Source organism: Eriocheir sinensis, unplaced genomic scaffold (assembly GCF_024679095.1).
Source record: "Eriocheir sinensis breed Jianghai 21 unplaced genomic scaffold, ASM2467909v1 Scaffold200, whole genome shotgun sequence".
Classification (NCBI taxonomy): domain Eukaryota; kingdom Metazoa; phylum Arthropoda; class Malacostraca; order Decapoda; family Varunidae; genus Eriocheir; species Eriocheir sinensis.
The window spans coordinates 241,151-264,802 of NW_026111407.1; the positions used below are offsets into that span (position 1 = coordinate 241,151).

Below are 23,652 nucleotides of genomic sequence, written 5' to 3' on the forward strand. Positions count from 1 at the left end.
GGTCTTTTTGGTTGGGGTAGTATGGGTTTCTCTCCTCAGCTACACCTCTGTAATCTGGATGAACGACTTCTAAAAAGTTCTTGAAACTTCTAGAAAGTTCTGGAAAATTATACTTCAGCAGCTCAGCGCTGAATCTGTCTGGAATGTACTGGAAAATAGGTCAGTTTCAGAACATCGCTGTCCAGGTCACAAAAGCAAAGTTTGAAGAGAATAATAGTCATTTCCTTTGCTTTCTAGGCAGAAGCAATTGGGAAATAAAACTTGCTGACCAAGGACGAAAAAAAAAAAAAATTGTTACATAGTGATATATATATATATATATATATATATATATATATATATATATATATATATATATATATATATATATATATATATATATATATATATATATATATATATATATATATATATGTAACTCGATTTACGTGAGTTTGGTTTACGCGTTTTTTTTTTAAATAACGCGGGATCCAAAATCCAAATAAATGTTTAATTTACACGTTTTTTTTCACTTATACACGATATTTTATGGAATGGCCACCAGATGTCTCACGCAACTGGACTCACACGGCGCCGCGGCCACACAGCTGAGCTCAGTTCCTCCCGCGCGCCGCTTGAACAACAATACAGTACCCACACTGCCACGCTGCTCAACAATAGGGATGGGCAGGTACCGGTACCAGTACTGGTACTAACGGTACCAGCTATACGGTACGGTACCGGTACCAGACTGCTCGGTACCGGTACCAATGTTAGCCAGTCGCTCATGGTGTCCCTCATTTCTTCCTCACACGAGTGAGGCTGAGACTGAGTGCATGAGTGGATATCTCGGTGATATGGATATTCTCTCTCTCTCTCTCTCTCTCTCTCTCTCTCTCTCTCTCTCTCTCTCTCTCTCTCTCTCTCTCTCTCTTCTCTCTCTCTCTCTCTCTCTCTCTCTCTCTTGAATGAATGAATGAATGAAGTGAATATTTATTTTTCGATAGAAGCCTTCCAACCTACCTCTAGTTTGATTTACATTGTTTTTGATCTACGCGACCTCTTCAGGGACACAATACTCGCGTAAATCGAGAGTTACCTCTCTCTCTCTCTCTCTCTCTCTCTCTCTCTCTCTCTCTCTCTCTCTCTCTCTCTCTCTCTCTCTCTATATATATATATATATATATATTAACTATTTGGGTAAATTGCACTTGGGGTATATAATAAAATTTTTATAATTCAATCTTACGACGGTAAATCATCGGAGAAAAATTTACACCAGCAATCCTGGGATTCAAGAGAATGTAACCATCTATATTCTGAAATTAAATCAATATATGAGGAGTCAATAAATATTTCCGTTATAAGTATTACGTCGAAATTTTCTGTTGAAACAAAGCATCTTCAATCTTATTTATTCGGCTACGAGCATTGTAACTTAGGACTTTTTGATTGACTTAAAGTTTAGTTATGGAGATGGTGTTACTTTCGGTTTTACAATTTGGCTCACGACGTACATTTACATGGAGGGGATGGGGATTCGTGGCCGAAAGCAGTTTTTTGGACGAGAGTCGTGCACTGCCTCGCTTAAAAGTCTTCCAAATCTAGCTGCTCCGACAAGGGACAGATGCAGACCGTCCCTTGGGAACATTCCTCCCTGGCCGTAGAAATGGTCCCAGACGTTAAAGAATCCCACGTCGACCTCCCTGCAAAGAGTCTTCAAGCAGCTCTTAAGACTGAAGGCCTAGTTGTAAAACTTGCTTGACGCCGACATCCTTGGAATAATTTCTGAAATGATTATGATTGGTGATTTTGGCCGTGGGAACAGATGCTGAGCTGACACTAACTCAGCAAATGATGACAAATCATCTCAAGTCATCAGCCGGAAGATCAACACTTCCGCGAAAGGAGCAAAGCACATAAGTACCATTTCGCGCCCGCACCCCAGGTCCGTTTTCCGTCTGCTTCTCCCCGCTTCTCCCCGCGAAATGGTATTCCCCAGAAGTGTTTTTTTTTTTTTTTTTTTTTTTTTTTTTTTTACAACAAAGGAGACAGCTCAAGGGCATTAAAAAAAAGAAAGCAATAATAAATAAAAGCTCGCTACTCGCTGCTCCCAAAAAAGAATCAAAAGAGGTGGCCGAAAGAAAGGTCAATTTCGGGAAGAGAGGTGTCCTGATACCCTCCTTTTGAAAGAGTTCAAGTCGTAGGCAGGAGGAAATACAGATGAAGGAAGATTGTTCCAGAGTTTACCAGCGTGAGGGATGAAAGAGTGAAGATGCTGGTTAACTCTTGCGTAAGGGATTTGGACAGTATAGGGATGAGCATGAGTAGAAAATCGTATGCAGCGGGGCCGCGGGAGGGGGGGAGGCATGCAGTCAGCAAGTTCAGAAAATCAGTCAGCGTGGAAATATCGATAGAAGTTAGAAAGAGAGGCAACATCGCGGCGGAATTTAAGAGGTAGAAGACTATCAGTAGGAGGAGGAGAGCTGATGATACGAAGAGCCTTAGACTCCACTCTGTCCAGAAGAGCTGTGTGAGTGGAGCCTCCCCACACGTGCGATGCATACTCCATACGAGGGCGGACAAGGCCCCTGTATATGGATAGCAACTGCGCGGGAGAGAAGAACTGGCGGTGACGATACAGAACGCCAAACCTCGAGGAAGCTGATTTAGCGAGAGAGGAGATATGAAGTTTCCAGTTGAGATTTTGAATTAAGGATAGACCGAGGATGTTTAGTACTGAAGACGGTGACAGCTGAGTGTTGTCGAAGAATAGGGGATAGGTGTTTGGAAGATTGTGTCGAATTGATAGGTGGAGAAATTGAGTTTTTGAGGCATTGAAGGACACAAGGTTCCTTCTGCCCCAATCGGAAATGATAGCAAGGTCTGAGGTTAAGCGTTCTGCAGCCTCCAGTCTTGAGTCGTGTACTTCCTGTTGTGATGGTCTTCTATTGAAAGAAGTTGAATAATGCAGAGTGGAGTCGTCGGCGTATGAGTGGACAGGACAGGTTGATATGGAAAGAAGATCATTAATGAATAACAAAAAGAGAGTGGTGATAGGACAGAGCCCAGTGGAACGCCACTGTTGATAGGTTTAGGGGATGATCTGTGACCGTCTACCACCGCAGAGATAGAACGGCCGGAAAGGAAACTGGAGATAAAGGAACAGAGAGAGGGATAGAATCCGAAAGAGGGCAGTTTAGAAAGCAAAGACTGGTGCCAGACTCTATCGAAGGCTTTCGATATGTCTAGCGCAACAGAGAAAGTTTCACCGAAACGGCTAAGAGAGGATGACCAAGAGTCAGTTAAGAGAGCAAGAAGATCGCCAGTAGAACGCCCCTTGCGGAATCCATACTGGCGATCAGATAGAAGGTTAGAAGTGAAAAGGTGCTTTTGAATCTTCCGGTTAAGGATTGATTCAAAAGCTTTAGATAGGCAGAAAAGTAAAGCTATAGGGCGGTTTGAGGGATTGGAACGGTCACCCTTCTTAGGCACAGGCTGTACAAAGGCATACTTCCAGCAGGAAGGAAAGATAGATGTTGATAGGCAGAGACGAAAGAGTTTGACCAGGCAGGGTGTTAGCACAGAAGCACAGTTTTTAAGGACAATAGGAAGCACTCCATCAGGTCCATGAGCCTTCTGAGAGTTGAGGCCAAAGAGGGCATAGAAAACGTCATTGGGAAGAATCTTAATAACAGGCATAAAGGAGTCAGAGGGGGGATGAGTCCCAGATGAGGCCCAGAATCGGCCAGGGTGGAATTCTTGCTGAAAGTTTGAGCGAAGAGTTCAGCTTTAGAGACAGATGAGACGGCAGTGCTGCCGTCAGGGTTAAGGAGAGGAGGGAAAGAGGAAGAAGTGAAGTTGTAGGAGATAATTTTGGCTAGATGCCAGAAGTCACGGGGGGAATTAGAAGAAGCAAGGTGTTGACATTTTCTATCAATTAAAGAAGTTTTGGTAAATCGGAGAATAGATTTGGCACGATTCCGGGCTGAAATGTAAAGATCAAAGTTAGCGGGAGTTCGAAGGCTTTGGAACCTTTTGTGAGCTGCCTCTCTATCTTTAATAGCACGAGTATTGTTGAGTAGCACGAGTAGTTGTTGAGTAGCACGTATTGTTGATCTTCCGTCTTGAGATGATTTGTTATCATTTACTGATTTAGTGTCAGCTCACCATCTGTTCTTACGGCCAAAATCACGTACGTATTGTTAAACATCCTGTGGCGTGACATCGAGCTTGTGCTTGCGACACACAGTCACATACTCATATATACATGATAATATATATATTACAGTCTTAAACAGCTGTATAAGCCTCCGGGCGGGTCTTGCAGACGTCATTAGTACCTGCGTGAAGAACAAAAAGAGTCATTAGAAGCATCGGCGGAGACCTCGTCGAGGACAGCTGTGATGTCATCAACTCCAGCTCCAGGGTAACAGTAGTTGCGCCTTCGTCGGGGAATCTTCCACAGAATTCAACTACCTGGTGGCGAATCATGGAGTCCTCAACCAAGAAAGTGCTCTGCTTCTGCTCCTCCTCTTCCAATATAACAAATATTTTTTTTTTTTTTTACAGCGGAGACAGCACAAGGGCACAAAAAACCCCCGCTATTTGCTGTTAAGAATCCGAAGAGGTGACCGAAAGAGGGGTCAATTGCGGGAGGAGAGGTTTCCTGATACCTTTCTCTTGAAAGAGTTCAAGTCGTAGGCAGGAGGAAATACAGATGAAGGAAGATTGTTCCAGAGATTACCAGCGTGAGGGATGAAAGAGTGAAGATGCTGGTAAACTCGTGCGTAAGGTATTTGGACAGCAAAGGGATGAGCATGAGTAGAAAGTCGTGTGCGGCGGGTCCGCGGAGGGGTGGGAGGCATACAGTTAGCAAGTTCAGAAGGACAGTTAGCGTAAAAATATCGATAGAAGATAGAAAGAGAGGCAAAATGGCGGCGGAATTTAAGAGGTAGAAGACCATCTAGAGGAGAGCTGATGGGACGAAGAGCCTTAGGGCGCTTTCACAGTCACGTTTGTTTGTGTTGATCGTTACCAATGAGCAGCGATCGCCGCTTTCACAGTCGTCTTTCGCGGCGCTGTTTGTTTGCATCAGTACCAGAGACTGAAACCTCTGGTAAAGCCGCGGTTACACTAGTCACTGCTACCCCTGGGCTGGGCGATTTTGGCTGGGCTGGGCACCCAGCCCAACCAAAACCGCCCAGCCAAGGGTAAATTTGAGTGGACGCGCTGGATCGTTGTTCTCCCAGTGGTATGGCTGGGCGCACCGTGCAAAGTTGCCAGATTGTCTTACTCACCCTCTTATATTTATCGACTTCGACCCAAAAACTGTCTCGTGAAACCCAATAAGGAGATTCACTTAAAAATCATCTATAAAATAGTTAATTCCTGATGTTTCTTGGCAATAGTTAGGCGTCAGAAACCGGTAAATACTATGCTCTGAGTACGACAATCTGGCAACGGTTGGGCGCAGCAGAGGTATTGAAATACTGTAGTATTCAAACATACAGCTAATACCAAATTATCCTATATAATAAAATATATACATATTATATTGTTATATAATGAAATTATTAGTTTTTTGTATAATTAATGATCACTAACGGCACACAAATTAATAAAACACAGCACCTTCACACTCGCTTGACTCGTGCTTTGTTTACATCTGGACTTGGCCTTGGCGGAAGAGCGCGGGCAGCTGGACTGGGCAGGCTTCTGTGTGATCACTCGCCTTGTAAACCAGCTTCCAGCCCAGGCAAAATCGTTCAGCCCAGGTGTAACAGTGACTAGTGAAAACGTAGCTTCACGGAGCTCTGGTAGCCGCGGGGGCTCCCCAATGGAGCTTACCAATGACATTAATTTGTAAATAGTACAGATTCTTGCTCTCAAGTGGTTATATTATTTCTTTAAATAGTTGTGAAAAAATATTACACAATACAGCAACACGTTGCAGGGCTTCAATGGTAATATGAAAAAAAAAAAAATTAGAAGACTTTGAATGACATGAACTCACTACACCTGCTGACCAGTAAACGTCCTGCTGAGAATTTCAGTTTAATTGATTGACCGATTGTTTTTAATTGCAAAATACTTAATAAAGAAGAAGGGGGGACTTTAATACTTGTCACCATTATTCACCTGCTATGCTACTTTGTCAAACTTTCGTATTATTCTAGATAGCCTGATGTGTATGCATAGGGCATACCATGGAGGTATTATAACAGGAGGTGCCTTCCCGCGCCGTCCCCATACAAGCGAGTGAAGCCAGTGGGCGGAGCTTACCGAGTCTGTGGGCGGAGCTTACGATCGGCAGATAGACCCAAGACATTGCGATCTCCTGGGCTGAACTAAGGGAATTTACCACTTGTTTTTGCATACTAGACGAAAAAAAAAAGAATTGATGGTTTGAGTTACGAAAAGTACATAATATTTTCCTATATATTTAATGTAGATCTATTATCAACGGCATTTGTCAAATAATCACAATATCCAAAGAAATACTGTATTATGCAGCAAACTTTTCCAGGAGAAATGATAGTAAGATTGTTTTTATTGTGTATTGCATGACAAGGCACAAATAGTAAAACAAAAAAATAATAATTAGATGCCTTTTAAGTGTACAGTGACATGACATCACACATATTCTGAATAAGTGCTTCAACCTCTATTGATGTCCACCCTGTAGTCGTGATTTAGTAAAAGTGGTTCACCTCAAAGATTTTTCTCTCACTAATCTTGCACGGTTCTGACATTTAAAATATATATACATATGATTTATATATCCATGTCACAAATGTATAAGTAAGAAAAAGCAGTTCACTCCCATTAGGAATTACAATTTACAGTATATATATTATTCATATCAAATACCCGTGTAGATTATTGTATAATATCACATGAGAGAGAGAGAGAGAGAGAGAGAGAGAGAGAGAGAGAGAGAGAGAGAGAGAGAGAGAGAGAGAGAGAGAGAGAGAGAGAGAGAGAGAGAGAGAGAGAGAGAGAGATGAAGTTTCATATAAAGTCAATCAGTAACATGCAAATTTATAATTACTCTATTTGGCAATAATCTGGGTTGTGATAGTACACCCCCCCCCAAAAAAAAAAATCAAACTTCAGGCCATCTTTCACCTGAGATACCAACCTGTTATATACAGTTTACTTCTTCTCCCATATCTCGTCCACCCATATGTCCACCCCAAAGACAGCTGCCCACCTCTCACTTAAGTCTCGTCCACCCTAGTTGAATAGCACTGTATGATCTAAATTCTACATTCCTTTGAACAGTACAAGTTTTGTGTATTCTTGACGACTTTTACTCTGTTTGCTCTTTATTAGATTATCAGTATAATGTTTTCCAGCATAATGACATCTAATTTGGATGTATTTCTCTGTAATGGCCTTTATTAAAAATACCAGGTGATTTTCCAGTGCCCCAAAGTCTTTTATATTGTCAGGACCCAGAAAACGAGGAAACAGAGGAGTGAGATATACAACTGTGTAAACACCTGACAGGACAAACACTAACAAAAAGGGTGACATATATATAAGTGTAAACATCTCAAGTACAAAAGAGGGGAAACAACGAGGGTAAAGGAAAACAGATACCCAGAGAGGAAAGGCAGGTATACAACTGTGTAGACATCTGACAGGACAAACACTAACAAAAAAAGTGACATATATAACAGTGTAAGCATCTCAAGTACCAAAGAGGGGAAACAACGAGAGTAAAGGAAAACAGATACCCAGACTCAGATACAGAAAACAGATGCCCAGTGGGCGTGGTCAGAAAGTGTGAACAACCATTGAAAAAGACTCTGACCCGTGACGTCAGTCGTGGCGACATGTTATGAGCCAATAATTTAACAGAAAAATCACTGAGGGAGTGTCTTAATAATGAAAAACTAATATCAGTAGAAATAAAACAATACAACATAATGAGCTAGCAGATGGGTGTGACAGGAAGTATTGGCCATTGGTTATGTAGAAAATTAAGGGCGTGTCAAGGATGTAAGTCCGCCTAAAGCAAAGAAAAATGTGGCCTAGAGATCAGTGGTATGAGTAGACCGAGCTTGGTTCTCGCCTCAAGCAGACCTGCTACTCACTCAGCCGAGAATGGCTGTTGTGATCTTAATCGTGAGTAGAAATTCGAGAATCTAAGGGAAACCGACTGTATTGTCCTGGAGATTATAATGTAGGAGATGTGAAGTAGGATTGTGAGTGGGACAGGATTGTGATTATTTGTTTGCGATGTAAAGCAAAGGTAAAACCACTGGGTGTGGTAAAATTGGGTGTTTCCATGACTTGTAGTAGATTATACTACAGGAATGTGTTATTAGGATTTTGTGAAGAGAATACATAATGATTGTGATGTAAGCAGAGAGATACAAACCACTGCTTGTGGAACGACGAGTGTTATTATTATTGGCAACAACTGAGCACATATTGTAGTATTATGTTTAAGACATGTCGTTTGTCATATGTTGCATCCATTGCTGAATATGCCAGTGTTATGATCGTCTGAGCATAGAATATTGCGTAAGGCAATTACTTTCATTTAATTTTAAATAAATGTATATTTACTTTTTCCCTTGTTTATCCCCGAACACCAGTCTCCAATAACAACTTAAGCCGGATCACGCTACCAGGGATACGAGACGGTGAGATCATTTATGGAGTAATTAATGAGTGATAAAAGAGTTGATTTAATACAAGAAAAGAAGGGTCTAAAACTGGCGGCAGCGGTATAGGGATAAATAGGGACATGTGCTTACAGTGCTTTTGTTTAATTTACTCTGACGAGAAAACGCCTCTTATTTTCATTAAGCTTTGCTCGTTTTAAGTGGCGGAAATAATAGTGACGATTTAATTATATAATTAATGGTTCTTCCGGAGGACATGGACTTTGACGATATGGTAATGGAAACTCTGGCCAACCACTGTTGTTCTGTAGTGCAATGGGTAGCACACGCGACTCAACCGAGAGTTCATGAGTTCCTTCCCGGGCGGAGTGGAGAGGGATGGGCAGTCTCTCTCCACCCGCACCGTGGACCACTCATCAGTGAGAGGGTGTCAGGTGACAGGCACCGGCAGCGTCCCGCCTCCCAGGTTTGTTTGTTTTAGGATTGTTACCCCAGGATGGAGGGGAACACGGGGCTCTACGCCTCACAGGGTGGAGGTGTGCCGCGGCGGGCATGCAGCCATAGAGTGACTTTATAAAGGCCTAACCCGCGTCCCCCAGGTAGGAAGTGTAGAGTATGATCTAGAAAAAATGTGAAATACTAAGAAAAGTGTGAGGTATGGATAAAAAGTCATGAATGAAAAAATAAAAAAATGAAGCATATGGACAATAGTGTGAAGTATTAAGATAAATGTGTGAAGTAAGAGAATCAGAGGAAGAGGAGGCCAGGGTAGTGCCCCCCTCAGTTAACTACTACAAATAACATTAAATAAATAAATGAATAATAAATAAATAAATAAATATGCACACTTGCAGTGGAAGAAACGGAAAATGAGCGAAGAACAAAACAGGGAGTAACCTTTAATATAATAAGATGAAGGCTATAACGAACAAGGGAGTAAACTTTAATATAATAAGATGAAGGCTATAACGAAGAAGGGAGTGACCTTTAATATAATAAGATGAAGGCTATAACGAACAAGGGAGTAACCTTTAATATAATAAGATGAAGGCTATAACGAACAGGGAGTAACCTTTAATATAATAAGATGAAGGCTATAACGAAGAAGAGAGTAACCTTTAATATAATAAGATGAAGGCTATAACGAACAAGGGAGTAACCTTTAATATAATAAGATGAAGGCTATAACGAACAAGGGAGTAACCTTTAATATAATAAGATGAAGGCTATAACGAAGAAGAGAGTAACCTTTAATATAATAAGATGAAGGCTATAACGAACAAGGGAGTAACCTTTAATATAATAAGATGAAGGCTATAACGAACAAGGGAGTAACCGCCTCACATAAACATAAGGAAAAGAAGGCTATAACGAACAAGGGAGTGACCTTAAAAGTAATGAAAAGAAGGCTATAATTAACATAACTCAAGAGTAACTTTGTTAGGCAGATCGCACTACTCATGATAATACATATGCAAAAGTGGCAGCACTCCTAGAAACAGGAGCGTGTGTGAGTTTTAACGGATGAATTTATTAAAGAATTAGGGCTCGCAGTAAATAACTGTGAAGCGAAACCCGTGAATATTGTCTCTGTGCAAAGATACCATATTGAAAATGACGGTAAAAGACAAGTTAATATGGAAGGAAAAAGTAGTTTCCAAGACTTATTGATAACACGCGATGTAGATTTGCCGACTCATATTATGTTGAGTACTGATTTATCGTGTAGCACGAGATTATTTTGAAAACATTGCAACTAAATGAGGAACAAAGAACGAAGCTTAAAACTGATAATAGAAGGGAAACCATACAATTATGCCAGGAAAAATATGTCTTATATCTAGAGGTGAAGGATCTTAACTAAATGTAGATGGAAATGAAGAAGGTCTCACTGAAAATAAGGCCGTACGTGTTGCCAGCGGAACCTTTGCAACTGCATGCATCTGTTGCAGGTTACATAACGCTAGTGACGCAACTACAGGCAAGTGAAGCTTTATTTGAGCCTTGTGTTAGTACTCCTCAGGCTAGAGTCTTGTGCTCAGGGATAGTTAAGTTAACCCCTTCATCTGACAATCAAAGATCTTATGTCACTGTGCCGTATTTGAATATTGAAAGTGAGTGTAAAGATAGATGATAATACAACGTTAGGATTTGTGAAGCCTGTCACTCATGAGCTATACGCTGATCTGCCACAAGTATCTAGTGTACAGACTTGACTTGACTTGAAGCCCGCAGAGCTTGAAGTAAGGAAGAAAAGCCTCTATTAAATTGTTGACGCTAAATTCCCAAGTGAAGAGAGAGAATCAGGTTTTAAAGTCCTTAATATATAAATATATAACAGTGTTTTCCACAGAACAAGAACCATTAACAGCAACGCTCTATTTTTTTAAGCACCATCAAGCAAAACACTGATGAAGTAGTGTACAGGCGTTCATATAACATTCCTATCAGTTATCATGACAGAGTAAATAAACAACTTATGTTGCTCCAGCAACAGGGTGTGATTCGCCCTTCGCGATCACCCTATAATGCCCCACTTATCCCAGTGCAAAAAAACATGGAGTACTACGACTTTGTCTGGACTTCCGGGCACTTAATAAAACACTACAAGACGACCGGTACCCACTCCCTAATATAATTACCATACCCAATCAATTGGGAGATAGTAAGTTTTTTTTTTCATGCCTAGACTTGAAACAGGGTTACCATCAAATCCCCCAAGATGAAATCAGCAGATAAAAGACGGCATTTTCTTCTCCAGCAGGACATTGGGAATTTACTTCCCTCCCCTTTGGCCTTAAAACAGCCCCGTCCTGCTGCAAGAAAATAATAAACACTGTCCTTACAGGACTATTAAGCAACAAGGTTCAGGTGTACCTTGATGACATAATTATCCTGGGCGATACATTTTCTAATCACGCAGATAACTTAGAACAAATTCTGGATCGCTTAAAGGAAGCCAAACTGACTCTTAAGATGGAGAAGTGTAACTTTTTTAAGGACAAAGTAGATTACCTGGGCCATGCCATCCGCTCAGAGGGAATAAGACCTCAATCTAGCAAGCTGGAGGCCATACAAAACGTCCCGGCCCCTCAAACTGTTCATGATTTACAGTCATTTCTTGGATTGACTAATTATTATCGCAAATTTATTGCAAATTATTCACAAATTGTTGCTCCTTTTCTAAAGATTTACAAAGGGAAGAAAGGTACACAAAAAAAAAAAAATAAATAAATAAATAAATAAAACTCCACTCATATGGACGGATGAAACAAAATTGCGTTCTCAACCCTTAAGGATAGAATGCTTGGTACAGTCACTCTACGCATCCTACTACAATACTGGTGGAGTATTGCAATAACAGGATAATGATGATAAACTAAGACCTGTATCTTTTTTTGTGAGAAATTGAATACGGCAGAACAGCGGTACAGTATAGTTGAACGAGAGGCTTTAACTGTAATTTATGGGTTACACGTAAACCGCCCATTAATACTGGGTTACCCTGTTGAGATCCACACGGGTCACAGACCTTTAATCTGGTTGTTACAGGTAGCTAGTCCCAACGGCAGGATAGCTAGATGGCAGACTCTCATGAGTGAGTATGGTTTCACAATCAATCATTTGCCTGGCAAGGAAAATATAGTAGCAGATTTTTTTATCAAGGATGAAGGCTCACAGGACACTGAGATTGAATTAGAAGGACACGCGCGATAATGTTTGTGGATGGGGAACAACAAAAACCGTGGAACACGTGGATAATGAGGGGCAAGGTATTGCACTAGTGCAGAAAAAGAAACAGGCACCGAAAAATTAGAAAATAAAATATATGATATGTATGGACCTGAATAGTGAGTGTATTGGCCACACACTTGACTGGAGTATTCAGGAGATTAGTGAGCTGCATGATGAGCAGCCGGCATATTAGTTTGCTAAAAGAAGGAAGCCCCATGAATGAAAATTGAGCAAAGACTCAGAGAAAAAAGGCATAATGTGAGATGCCGCCCCTGTCAGAGTTACAGGTGGAAATAAATGATGTGTTTTAGTGAGTCCGTACGGAGAAGCCACTAAGGTGGTGATTCTACCCCCCAAGTATTTCCAAGGCGATAACTCTGGCTCATTCGTCGCCACTGCAGGGCACGGAGGAACCAAAGTTACGTTATGTCGGTGTAGAAAGTTCGCTTTCTGGCCTGGAATGAAACGGGATGTAGAAAATTATGTAAGGAAGTGCGTCATGGTAGTCGTTTTAAAAGTGAGTTGGGAACTTGCACCCTGCTCCTTGGCGGCAATATCCAGACGTCACCGCTCCTTTTGGAAGAATACACATGGACCTTGTGGGTCCCATGGGTGTATCGGACAATGGGGTTCGATACGTAATGCCCATAGTTGATGTTTTTAAAAGGTATTTGATTATAGTACCCTTACGGAGTAAGGAAGCCCGCGAAATGGCAAGGGCGTTGTACGTGGATGTTGTTTGTGTACACGGTGTTCCTCAGACAGTTGTTACAGATCAAGGTTCAGAGTTCGTTAATTCCGTGATGCAGGAGATAAATTGGAAGCTACCTGTGCGACACGCGAATAACGGCTTACCATACAAATGGGAATGGAATAATAAAGCGCGCAAATTATACTGTTGTTAACATTTTGAGGAGAATGTTTTAGGAAATGTGTCCGTTTGGGATATAATGCTACTTATAGACATCTTGGCCTATAATCCTGCGTATTATCGCACCATAAAGGAGTCCCCATTTTATCGAGAGAGACAGAGAGAGGATTTTTAGAGATCCTCCTGTACCCTACACTATGTTAGAAAAAATTCAGCAGCCCTGGTATGATATTTACTCCTATAAAGAGGAAATGGCTGTATTTGCAAGGAAAGTTTATGATATTTACTCCTATAAAGAGGAAATGGTTGTAATTGCAAGGAAAGTTTATGATATTTACTCCTATAAAGAGGAAATGGCTGTATTTGCAAGGAAAGTTTATGATATTTACTCCTATAAAGAGGAAATGGTTGTAATTGCAAGGAAAGTTTATGATATTTACTCCTATAAAGAGGAAATGGTTGTAATTGCAAGGAAAGTTTATGATATTTACTCCTATAAAGAGGAAATGGTTGTAATTGCAAGGAAAGTTTATGATATTTACTCCTGTGAAAAGGAAATGGCTGCAATTGCAAGGAAAGTTTATGATATTGACTCCTATGAAAAGGAAATGGCTGCAATTGCAAGGAAAGTTTATGATATTGACTCCTGTAAAGAGGAAATGGCTGCAATTGCAAGGAAAGTTTATGATATTGACTCCTATGAAAAGGAAATGGCTGCAATTGCAAGGAAAGTTTATGATATTGACTCCTGTAAAGAGGAAATGGCTGCAATTGCAAGGAAAGTTTATGATATTGACTCCTATGAAAAGGAAATGGCTGCAATTGCAAGGAAAGTTTATGATATTGACTCCTGTAAAGAGGAAATGGCTGCAATTGCAAGGAAAGTTTATGATATTGACTCCTGTAAAGAGGAAATGGCTGCAATTGCAAGGAAAGTTTATGATATTGACTCCTATGAAAAGGAAATGGCTGCAATTGCAAATAAAGTTTATGATAGATGCCAGGTTTACATTGAAAAAGGTAGAGAAGAAATAGAAAAGAAATACAAAGCTTCAAAATCAAAACTATCAACGTTGGAGACAGTGTTCCTCAAACGAGACCACAGAAAAAGTAAATAAAAAGTTGTAACTTATTTTTGATGGACCCTACAGGGTAACAGAGAAGATCAGTGATATAATGGTAAAAATTATAAACCTCAGGACTAGTAAGGTTTCAACGGTCCCCACAGATAGAGTAAAAGTCCTTCATGAAGATTGCATCGACGTGCAGCAATGTCCAACGATTAGGCGAGCATAACCTTTAAATCCAGAGACAGACACTGATCTATTCTTTGCATTGCTCAACCCTGAAATCGCTGAGAAAACTTCTACCGAAAATAATGACTCGTAGCGGAGAGGTGACTGCTACTCATGACACATTAAATAATGTTCGTTCTACAACAGCAATAAACAGCTGATGCACAGGCCCTACCTTCTCAGGTTACTCCCAAACTTTCAGAGCCACCTCGGCATAGATAAAGCCTTCGCTCTTCGACGGTACAAGAGTTGCCTAATGTAATGTCAAAACTATTACGATATAGAACAGGAATAATGCATATGGATGAAAATGCAATAATTGAGCGGAAATATGACGAAATAAACCACAGATTGATTTGACTCTTTCGGTGTACGACTCATTGACACAACAGGAGTCCCCAACACGTGCTGGCCAAAGTTTCACACCAACATACTATCTATATTATAGTCCTCACAGACAGAGACTATAGTACCGTTTAGCCTCACAGAAGATATTTTAGCTACATTATATAAAGCACGGATTTTAACTGCTTCGTTACTTGAAATGTTATTCAAATGTCACCTGAGTATCCAGCTGTAAAAGCAATAAAATACACACTCTTTAATTTTGAAAACGAATTCAGTTTATTGTTGCATCACCTAAAAAAAGTTTTAGGCTATGTGATGACTACTATTCAAAACAAGCTCATGCTTCTATGAATTATAGAGAAAAAAAAAAAACGGGAAATATTTTTTTGAGGATCCTTGTCTAATAACCTATTTGGTACCGCGACCCAGGCTCAAGTTGATGCTATTCATGAAAAAATAGAGGACTAGAGTCATTAACTGAGAAAGATTTTATATAGTTAAATGTTTATTATGGAAAACTCAACATCATTAAGTAATATGCATGCCATGCAATCTGCCTTTAACAGGCTATATTCAGCTGTAGATGTATTGAACCAAGTTGTGCGCCATTTTAGTATAGACTATGGCATTAGGAAGAGAAAAAACTCCTACAAGAATTGTTATATTTTGACTTAGCATTGAGACACATAAGACCAGGTATACAAAATTTATATTTGAGTCTGCAGGCTCCCCTGCAAACATACATAACTCCAACCATTATGTGAAACAAACAGTTGTTCAGTACATTAAAGGAAGCCTAGGATCGGCCTCCAGGTCTTTTGTGCCTTGCAGTTCTTGATTTTTTAGCTCTATATAGGGATGTAATAACTGTCCTCCAGGACAACGGCTTTGCACGATTCTCGTAATTTCTATTTCACCAAACCTTTGCGAGGAGATCCGATTGACACCTTTGATGTCTTTCGAATCGACTCCCTTCCATTTTCTGTGCAGAATAGCACTTACTTTCTTATGTATAGTGTTGATTCAAGATGTATTGCCTTCAGTGAGAATAGGAAAATATATTTTATGCTTTCTAGTATAAAACACTGTAACAAGAATAACCATATGTTAGTTTGTCCTCCCACAGGCCCCGTCTATGAGGCTAGTAACGCAGCCTCTTGTGAATCGGCTGCTTTCTTGAAACATGAGTCAGTGATCAACCTCTGCCACACAATAGTCTTGAAAACATTTCCCCCTATGTTTTGAAAGGTCCTGGCTACTGGACCTGTTCACTTGCCTCCCCCATCACTCTGACACTCACATGCCCTACCCATCCTGTAAACAGACATACTGTCAGCCTGACGGATAATGGGATATTGATGCTTCGGCAAGGTTCTCTTCGCAGTGCTGAGTCCATCCCCCTACAGGAGCTAACAGCTGGCTTGCAGCCCCTAAATTATGTGGTCGAGCCGGATCAGCCCTTTCAACCCGCAATCCATTGGTGGATTGTCTTCGCCATTGTCGTGATCCTGGTTCTTCTGCTGGTGACGTCTGCCGTGGGTATTCCTATGTCCTACGCTACGCACGACGCCGCCTAATTCCAGACTCGAACCAACTGCAGACATTGCAAGGCGTATCTTCTCCACCAACACCTGTGAGATCTCAGGGGCGAGATCTTCCGGAAGGGGAAGTAATGTCAGGACCCAGAAAACGAGGAAACAGAGGAGTGAGATATACAACTGTGTAAACACCTGACAGGACAAACACTAACAAAAAGGGTGACATATATATAAGTGTAAACATCTCAAGTACAAAGAGGAAACAACGAGGGTAAAGGACACCAGAGACCCAGAGAGGACAGGCAGGTATACAACTGTGTAGCCATCTGACAGGACAAACACTAACAAAACAAGTGACATATATAACAGTGTAAGCATCTCAAGTACCAAGAGGAAACAACGAGGGTAAAGGAAAACAGATACCCAGACTCAGATACAGAAAACAGATGCCCAGTGGGCGTGGTCAGAAAGTGTGAACAACCATTGAAAAGACTCTGACCCGTGACGTCAGTCGTGGCGACATGTTATGAGCCAATAATTTAACAGAAAAATCACTGAGGGAGTGTCTTAAGACTGACTCACGAATAGCAGGAGAAGTAAAACAATACAACATAATGAGCTAGCAGATGGGTGTGACAGGAAGTATTGGCCATTGGTTATGTAGAAAATTAAGGGCGTGTCAAGGATGTAAGTCCGCCTAAAGCAAAGAAAATGTGGCCTAGAGATCAGTGGTATGAGTAGACCGAGCTTGGTTCTCGCCTCAAGCAGACCTGCTACTCACTCAGCCGAGAATGGCTGTTGTGATCTTAATCGTGAGTAGAAATTCGAGAATCTAAGGAAACCGACTGTATTGTCCTGGAATTATAATGTAGGAGATGTGAAGTAGGATTGTGAGTGGGACAGGATTGTGATTATTTGTTTGCGATGTAAAGCAAAGGTAAAACCACTGGGTGTGGTAAAATTGGGTGTTTCCATGACTTGTAGTAGATTATACTACAGGAATGTGTTATTAGGATTTTGTGAAGAGAGTACATAATGATTGTGATGTAAGCAGAGAGATACAAACCACTGCTTGTGGAACGACGAGTGTTATTATTATTGGCAACAACTGAGCACATATTGTAGTATTATGTTTAAGACATGTCGTTTGTCATATGTTGCATCCATTGCTGAATATGCCAGTGTTATGATCGTCTGAGCATAGAATATTGCGTAAGGCAATTACTTTCATTTAATTTTAAATAAATGTATATTTACTTTTTCCCTTGTTTATCCCCGAACACCAGTCTCCAATAACAACTTAAGCCGGATCACGCTACCAGGGATACGAGACGGTGAGATCATTTATGGAGTAATTAATGAGTGATAAAAGAGTTGATTTAATACAAGAAAAGAAGGGTCTAAAAATATGATGATCCAGAGTTGCAAATACAGGCTTGTACAAGTAGGTTTCTAAAACAGATATCATTAGTTCATTATAAGTTACTCTGGAAAGATTTTTCCCTGATGACACAAAATATGCTGCATGCATTCTGAAAACCTTTTCACAGGTCATGCATACATCAATTACATCATCTGATGGAATAATCAGAGATCCTCTACCCCTATGCATAACTAGAAAATTTATATCATTATGACTGGTACTTTCTAATGCGTCTAGAAAGGCTTCACAATTTAAACATTGCTTTAGTTTAAATACTACAAATCCAGCTATATATGCAACAATTTTCTGTGAGCATAATGACATATGTGTTGGGTGGGGTACATATACATAGTCATGATCACAATGAGCAGAATTTTGGGCATTTTCTTCAAGTATTTTGCTTCTAGCAATAGATAAATTTATTGAGTGAGCAGATGGTGGTTCTGAGTCCACATTATCATCCCTTGGAGCAGTTACTAGAAACTGTTAAAATGGGAACTGATTGCAGTGCCAGAGTGTTTCCACCTAATATATACATTTTGTACATCATTGTGAACAAGTAATTTTTTGTAAGCAGACTTGAACTGCCTCCCCGTTGGGTTATTATTATATCCTTCAAGTCTGCATAATTTTGCAAAAAACACCTCAAGATGATCTTGACTAAATTTATATATTAATAAAAAAGTAATTTCATACTGTTGAGAGGAAACTATGGTGTCATACAAACCTATTAAGCTGTCTATACAAACAATAAATCCAATAAATCCAGTTTTCCTGTTACTTTCCAGAAGACAAGTGTAAGTGTTTGGCTGCTTCAGTGATATTAGCAGTAACAAATGTACGGAAGTGGGGGTAACCTCAGCGGGGGGGTGACGGAAGTGGGAGTTGGGGGGGTCAGCGGGGGGTGACGGAAGAGGGGATAGCTGGACCCCCCCCACACCCAACCCACATCTTTACTCCACCCTCACCACCCACCTCTCGGGCTAGCGTAGGGAAGCGGGGGGTGACGGAAGAGGGGGTACTTGAAGGGTTAAGATGAGATCGCGGGCTCGAATGACCACCAGATTATAACCACGGAAAAGGTAAAGACATTAGGTTAATGGCCAGGCTGGAATATGTCCCGCCCACCTGTTCCCGGCGTCTTATCTTTCCTTAATCTCTTTTCTTTCCCCCTCTTCCCGTAGACGCGCATACACACACACACACACACACACACACACACACACACACACACACACACACACACACACACACACACACACACACACACACACACATCTGGCCATACGAGATAAAATCGCGGAAAAAATGGATCGATGACATCTCCATGTATCTGAGGCCACGCCTATTGAAGTCTTAATGATTCAATTCATTACAATAAACCTCAGGTCAATAAGGACTGAACTGAGGTACAGACATGCATGCGCACACACGCACACGCATATATATATATATATATATATATATATATATATATATATATATATATATATATATATATATATCTATAGATATATACACACACACACACACACACACACACACACACACGCACACACATTTGTTCATACGAGATAAAATCACGGAAAAATGTTTCGATGGCATCTCCATGTATCTGAGGCCACGCCTTCTGGTCTTCTGAAGCCTTGATGATTCAAGTCATTACAATAAACCTCAGGTCATTAAGGACTGACCTGAGGAACACACACACACACACACACACACACACACACACACACACACACGTACAAACGAACACACAACGCCGGGGGTATTTATGGGCGTCAAACCAACGAGCACTTCACAGCTTCTCAAGGAGGTCTCGGGTCAGGAGGTCTCCTGTTCTTGTTTCTCGCAAACATGAGGATCCCTGTACACACCTGTATCAAATATTCAAGGTGTAATAATTACTTCCCGTTGTCCACACTCGCAGCTCATAGGGCGACCTGCCTTCCAGAGGGCCTTGGGACTGGATCGAAAGATATATCTACTAGAAACAATGGTAAGTACTGAAATGCTCGCGTTACTTTATATGATTGTCATATAAAAAAAAGTAGCAAATGTGGATGACGGGAGGGGGGTAGAGAGTTGGGCAACATGTTCAATAACGACTTTAGTCTTTCTATCTTTTTCAGAAGAGACACCGTCGACTAGCTCTGATCAATCAGATGTCGGTTTCTCTCAACCAGGCCCCAGCGATATTGGAAGTTGTTCTCCACGGACGGGTCTCAGCGATGAAGCCAGTCAAAACCAAAGGTAGGCCAAAACCTAATATCTTCTGAAATGCAATATTGTTAAAATGTGTTTTACAAGAGACACATTTCCCATATTGTATTTTAAGTGTCACAGTAAAATATGTGCGGGGTAGAGAGGTTCATAAAATTTCATTGATGTGTTTCATATTCCTTAATATCTATCTCCGAAGAAGGCGGGTCTAGTAGGCTCAGCCATTGCTCCTCCTCTTCAGCGATCGGTAGTGGACGAAAACGAAAACAAGCGAATACATGAACAAACGATAAGTTTCTACGTTTTTTTTTTATTGCGCACACCTCTTCTAAGGAAAAAAATGTAATTTCACTGGTCCCTCTAATATTATTTTACCTTTCTTCAGACACCTGCAGGAAAAAGCAAGCCCGTCGTGAGGGATTCTCCCATCCAAACAGTTCTCCACAGCCAGGGCCCAGCGGTTATAACCCGGGTCGGCCGGCAACAACACCCTCACCAACACCCGGTGAAATAAGCCAACATTTCAACGGGGCCTTAACAACGATCGACGTGCCCATCCCAGCAGCAGACAACGGAGACATTGCATCATATTTCAACTACAACACTGACCGTCTTCGCGAGGCAGTAGAATCTGTATTCCAAGGCTGCCAGCAGGTTAGACCTCCTACTTTTAAAGTGTACGTTGACATCCATCTGCGTTTAGTCAGAGAAGACCCCGACGACGGAGTTCAATATAGAGATATGAATATGAGAAGTCATATGCAGGTATTAGCTATGATGATATAGATTCATATGTACAGTCAACGATAGAGAGTAGTGTCACGGTTTTCAGAATGTTTAGCCTGGTGGCGGTATCTGGCAACTATACCACGGTGACGCTTTCACTGGCGATGTTAGTGACGCGTTTCAGTGTGTAACGTGTGTGTGTGACCGTGAAATTATAATATTGTATAATATTATATTATATTATAATATAATGTAGTTAGAAATATACCAGATTACATGACTTCAAATTAGAAATGCGATAATGAATGTCTTCTACATGATGATGATGATGATGACGAGGTAAAACATCACGAACAGTCTGAAACACTTTTTCTTATTAAACTTTGAAAATACCGTGTGCAATGCTGTCCTTCACAGAGGCAGGCAGTGACTAATGCTCCTTACCATCAAACAGCAAATAGGCTTGAGGGTCTGTTTAACTCGCAGCCTTAATTCCCGTCACTATAAAGCCTCAAAGACAATTCAGATCATCAAAAATCTACAATTATTTCTCCGTGAAGATTACGTAATATCGAAGTATAAATACGTGTGTGTGTGTGTGTGTGTGTGTGTGTGTGTGTTGAGTGCGAGCGCGGAAAAGCCCGCAGCCGACGACGCCATCATGTGAACGTTTATAGCCTATTATTACGTATAAATTTCTTTTATAAAGAACAAGATCTCGGCTGTCAGGAATTTTTTGTTTTTAGTTAAAAGGCATAACAATCTCCCCTAATAAGTGCAGTATATTTTTAAATGTATCATAGTTTGATAAACAACTTAGAATTGCTCTTGACTAAATTTGAACGAAACTAAAAGCTCGTGTCAAAATGTAGCGACAGAGCCTAAAGAAAAAATATTTATTAAGCGTTAGCGACGGGCACTTTTCATAAATATCTATCTTAAAATTATGTAGAGTGCACCTGTGACCACCAATCACCACAACAGTACGATTTCGATAGGATATAAAATTTTTCATGTCGCGTGGAGGGGTTGCCAGATGTCGCTTTCTGAACGAAACTTACTGGACAGTGTGTCACTACTCTCTATAGCCGACTGTACGTGAACTATCCGAATATTTTGTTAATCGGTTTGAACACGACATGTCAGACGAAGAGGGCAGTGGATTTACGTTAGATGAAATAGTTAGCGTAAAATTTTCCTTCTCTCTTATAATACTGCACAATAGTATTGGAGAATATGTATCCTATCCTAAGGGTGTTCCAGGGAAAACACAAGTTCTCAACCCTTCAGGACCCACGGACTGTGTTTTCCAAGTTCTAACAGCTTATCGCTATCTAAAGTCAAGAAATGTAGTTCCATCGGGCAGACAATGGGAGAATGCTTGCTTGGCCTCTATTAATACGGGTAACATTCCAACCCCGGTATCCTGGGAAGACCTCGGTCGGCTTGAAAGATTAAACAACATAAGTATGCGCGTTTACTGTCTAGACAACGTTGAAGGCAAAAAAGGCGAACTAACTCTATTCAGAAAGGGGCCCAAAGATCATGAAGTTGTTCATTGTCTGTTGTTGGGGAACAGACACCTAGCTCTTATCCAAGACTTTGACGCATACATGAACCTGTTTACCTGCCAACGTCGCGGGAAAAAAATGTTTTGCGATATCTGCCTGTGTGCCTGTGAGAACAAGACAACGCTTGCTGAACATGTGCTAATTTGCCCAACGATGATCACAAGATTAAGATTCCCACCCGCGGGCTCTACTGTGAAATTTATTAATCATGCTAAGGCATTTGAGCCATCTTATTTAGCATTCCATGACTTTGAGAGTATTCTCGTAGAGCCTTCTTCGAATGTGTCTGGATGTGTAAAGAGACATCACTTTGCCATAGCGTATGCTTACATTATAGTGAATAGAAACGGAGAAACAATACAAAGCGGATCCTATTGTGGAAGTAATGCTGTAAACCATTTTATTCATACAATGCAGTGTGCCTGGAAGAAGTTAAAATTTTCTAATGGCTACAATAAAATCAACATGACCGATGAAGATACGACACGTCACAATGAGCAAACTCACTGTCATCTCTGTAAATAGGGTTTTTTAAAAGGTAAAGGAGTAAAACATCATGACCATGAAAAATCAGGAAACAATTACATTGGAGGTTATTGTAATAGATGCAACCTCCAAATGAAATATCACAAATTGCAGCTCACTCTCATTGCACATAATGCTAATTACGACATGTCGTTAATCCTGCGTGAATTAACGATACCTGACTTGAAAATCAAACTAAGACCAAAACGTTCAGTTCACAAATACCATGAAGTCATCATAAATGACTTGAGATTTATTGACTCGTATGCCTTTATGTCTGGTTCACTCGCGGCTTTAGCGAACCAATTCATCAGTAATGGGAATGCACACAACAGATGTTGAAAGATGTGCCAACACCTACGTTGCCATTATTGATCAAGGGAAAGCAGGTGTTTTGTTATGACTATATGGATTCGATGGAACGACTTTGAGACACGTCTTCCATCCCGCGAAGATTTTTTCAGTTCGCTTCAAGAAGCAGAACTTTCCGAAAGTGATTATGAACATGCTCAGAATGTTTGGAAAGTAGCTGGGTGTCAGAGCCTGAAGGACTATTTGTTGCTTTATGTAAAAGTGGATGTTGGCCTTCTATGTGATGTCTTCCTAGAGTGGCGAGGTATATTGAAAACCCAGTGGAGGTTGGATATTGTAAATTATGTTAGCCTGCCAGGATTTGCCTATGACTCCTTTCTGCTAAAAACACAGCAGGAATTAGAGGTGCCTTGTAGACCAGACATATATCATTGCATTCAAACAAATGTGCGTGGGGGCTA

At 40.7% G+C, this 23,652-nt stretch overlaps 1 long non-coding RNA gene across 1 annotated transcript; it reads left to right on the forward strand.

Moving 5' to 3' along the window:
• Window positions 1-7,915: 7,915 nt before the first annotated feature.
• Window positions 7,916-17,668, forward strand: LOC126990789 (uncharacterized). Its single transcript, XR_007744727.1, has 2 exons — window positions 7,916-8,242; window positions 17,346-17,668. It is a non-coding gene; the product is annotated as an uncharacterized LOC126990789 (long non-coding RNA).
• Window positions 17,669-23,652: the final 5,984 nt, after the last annotated feature.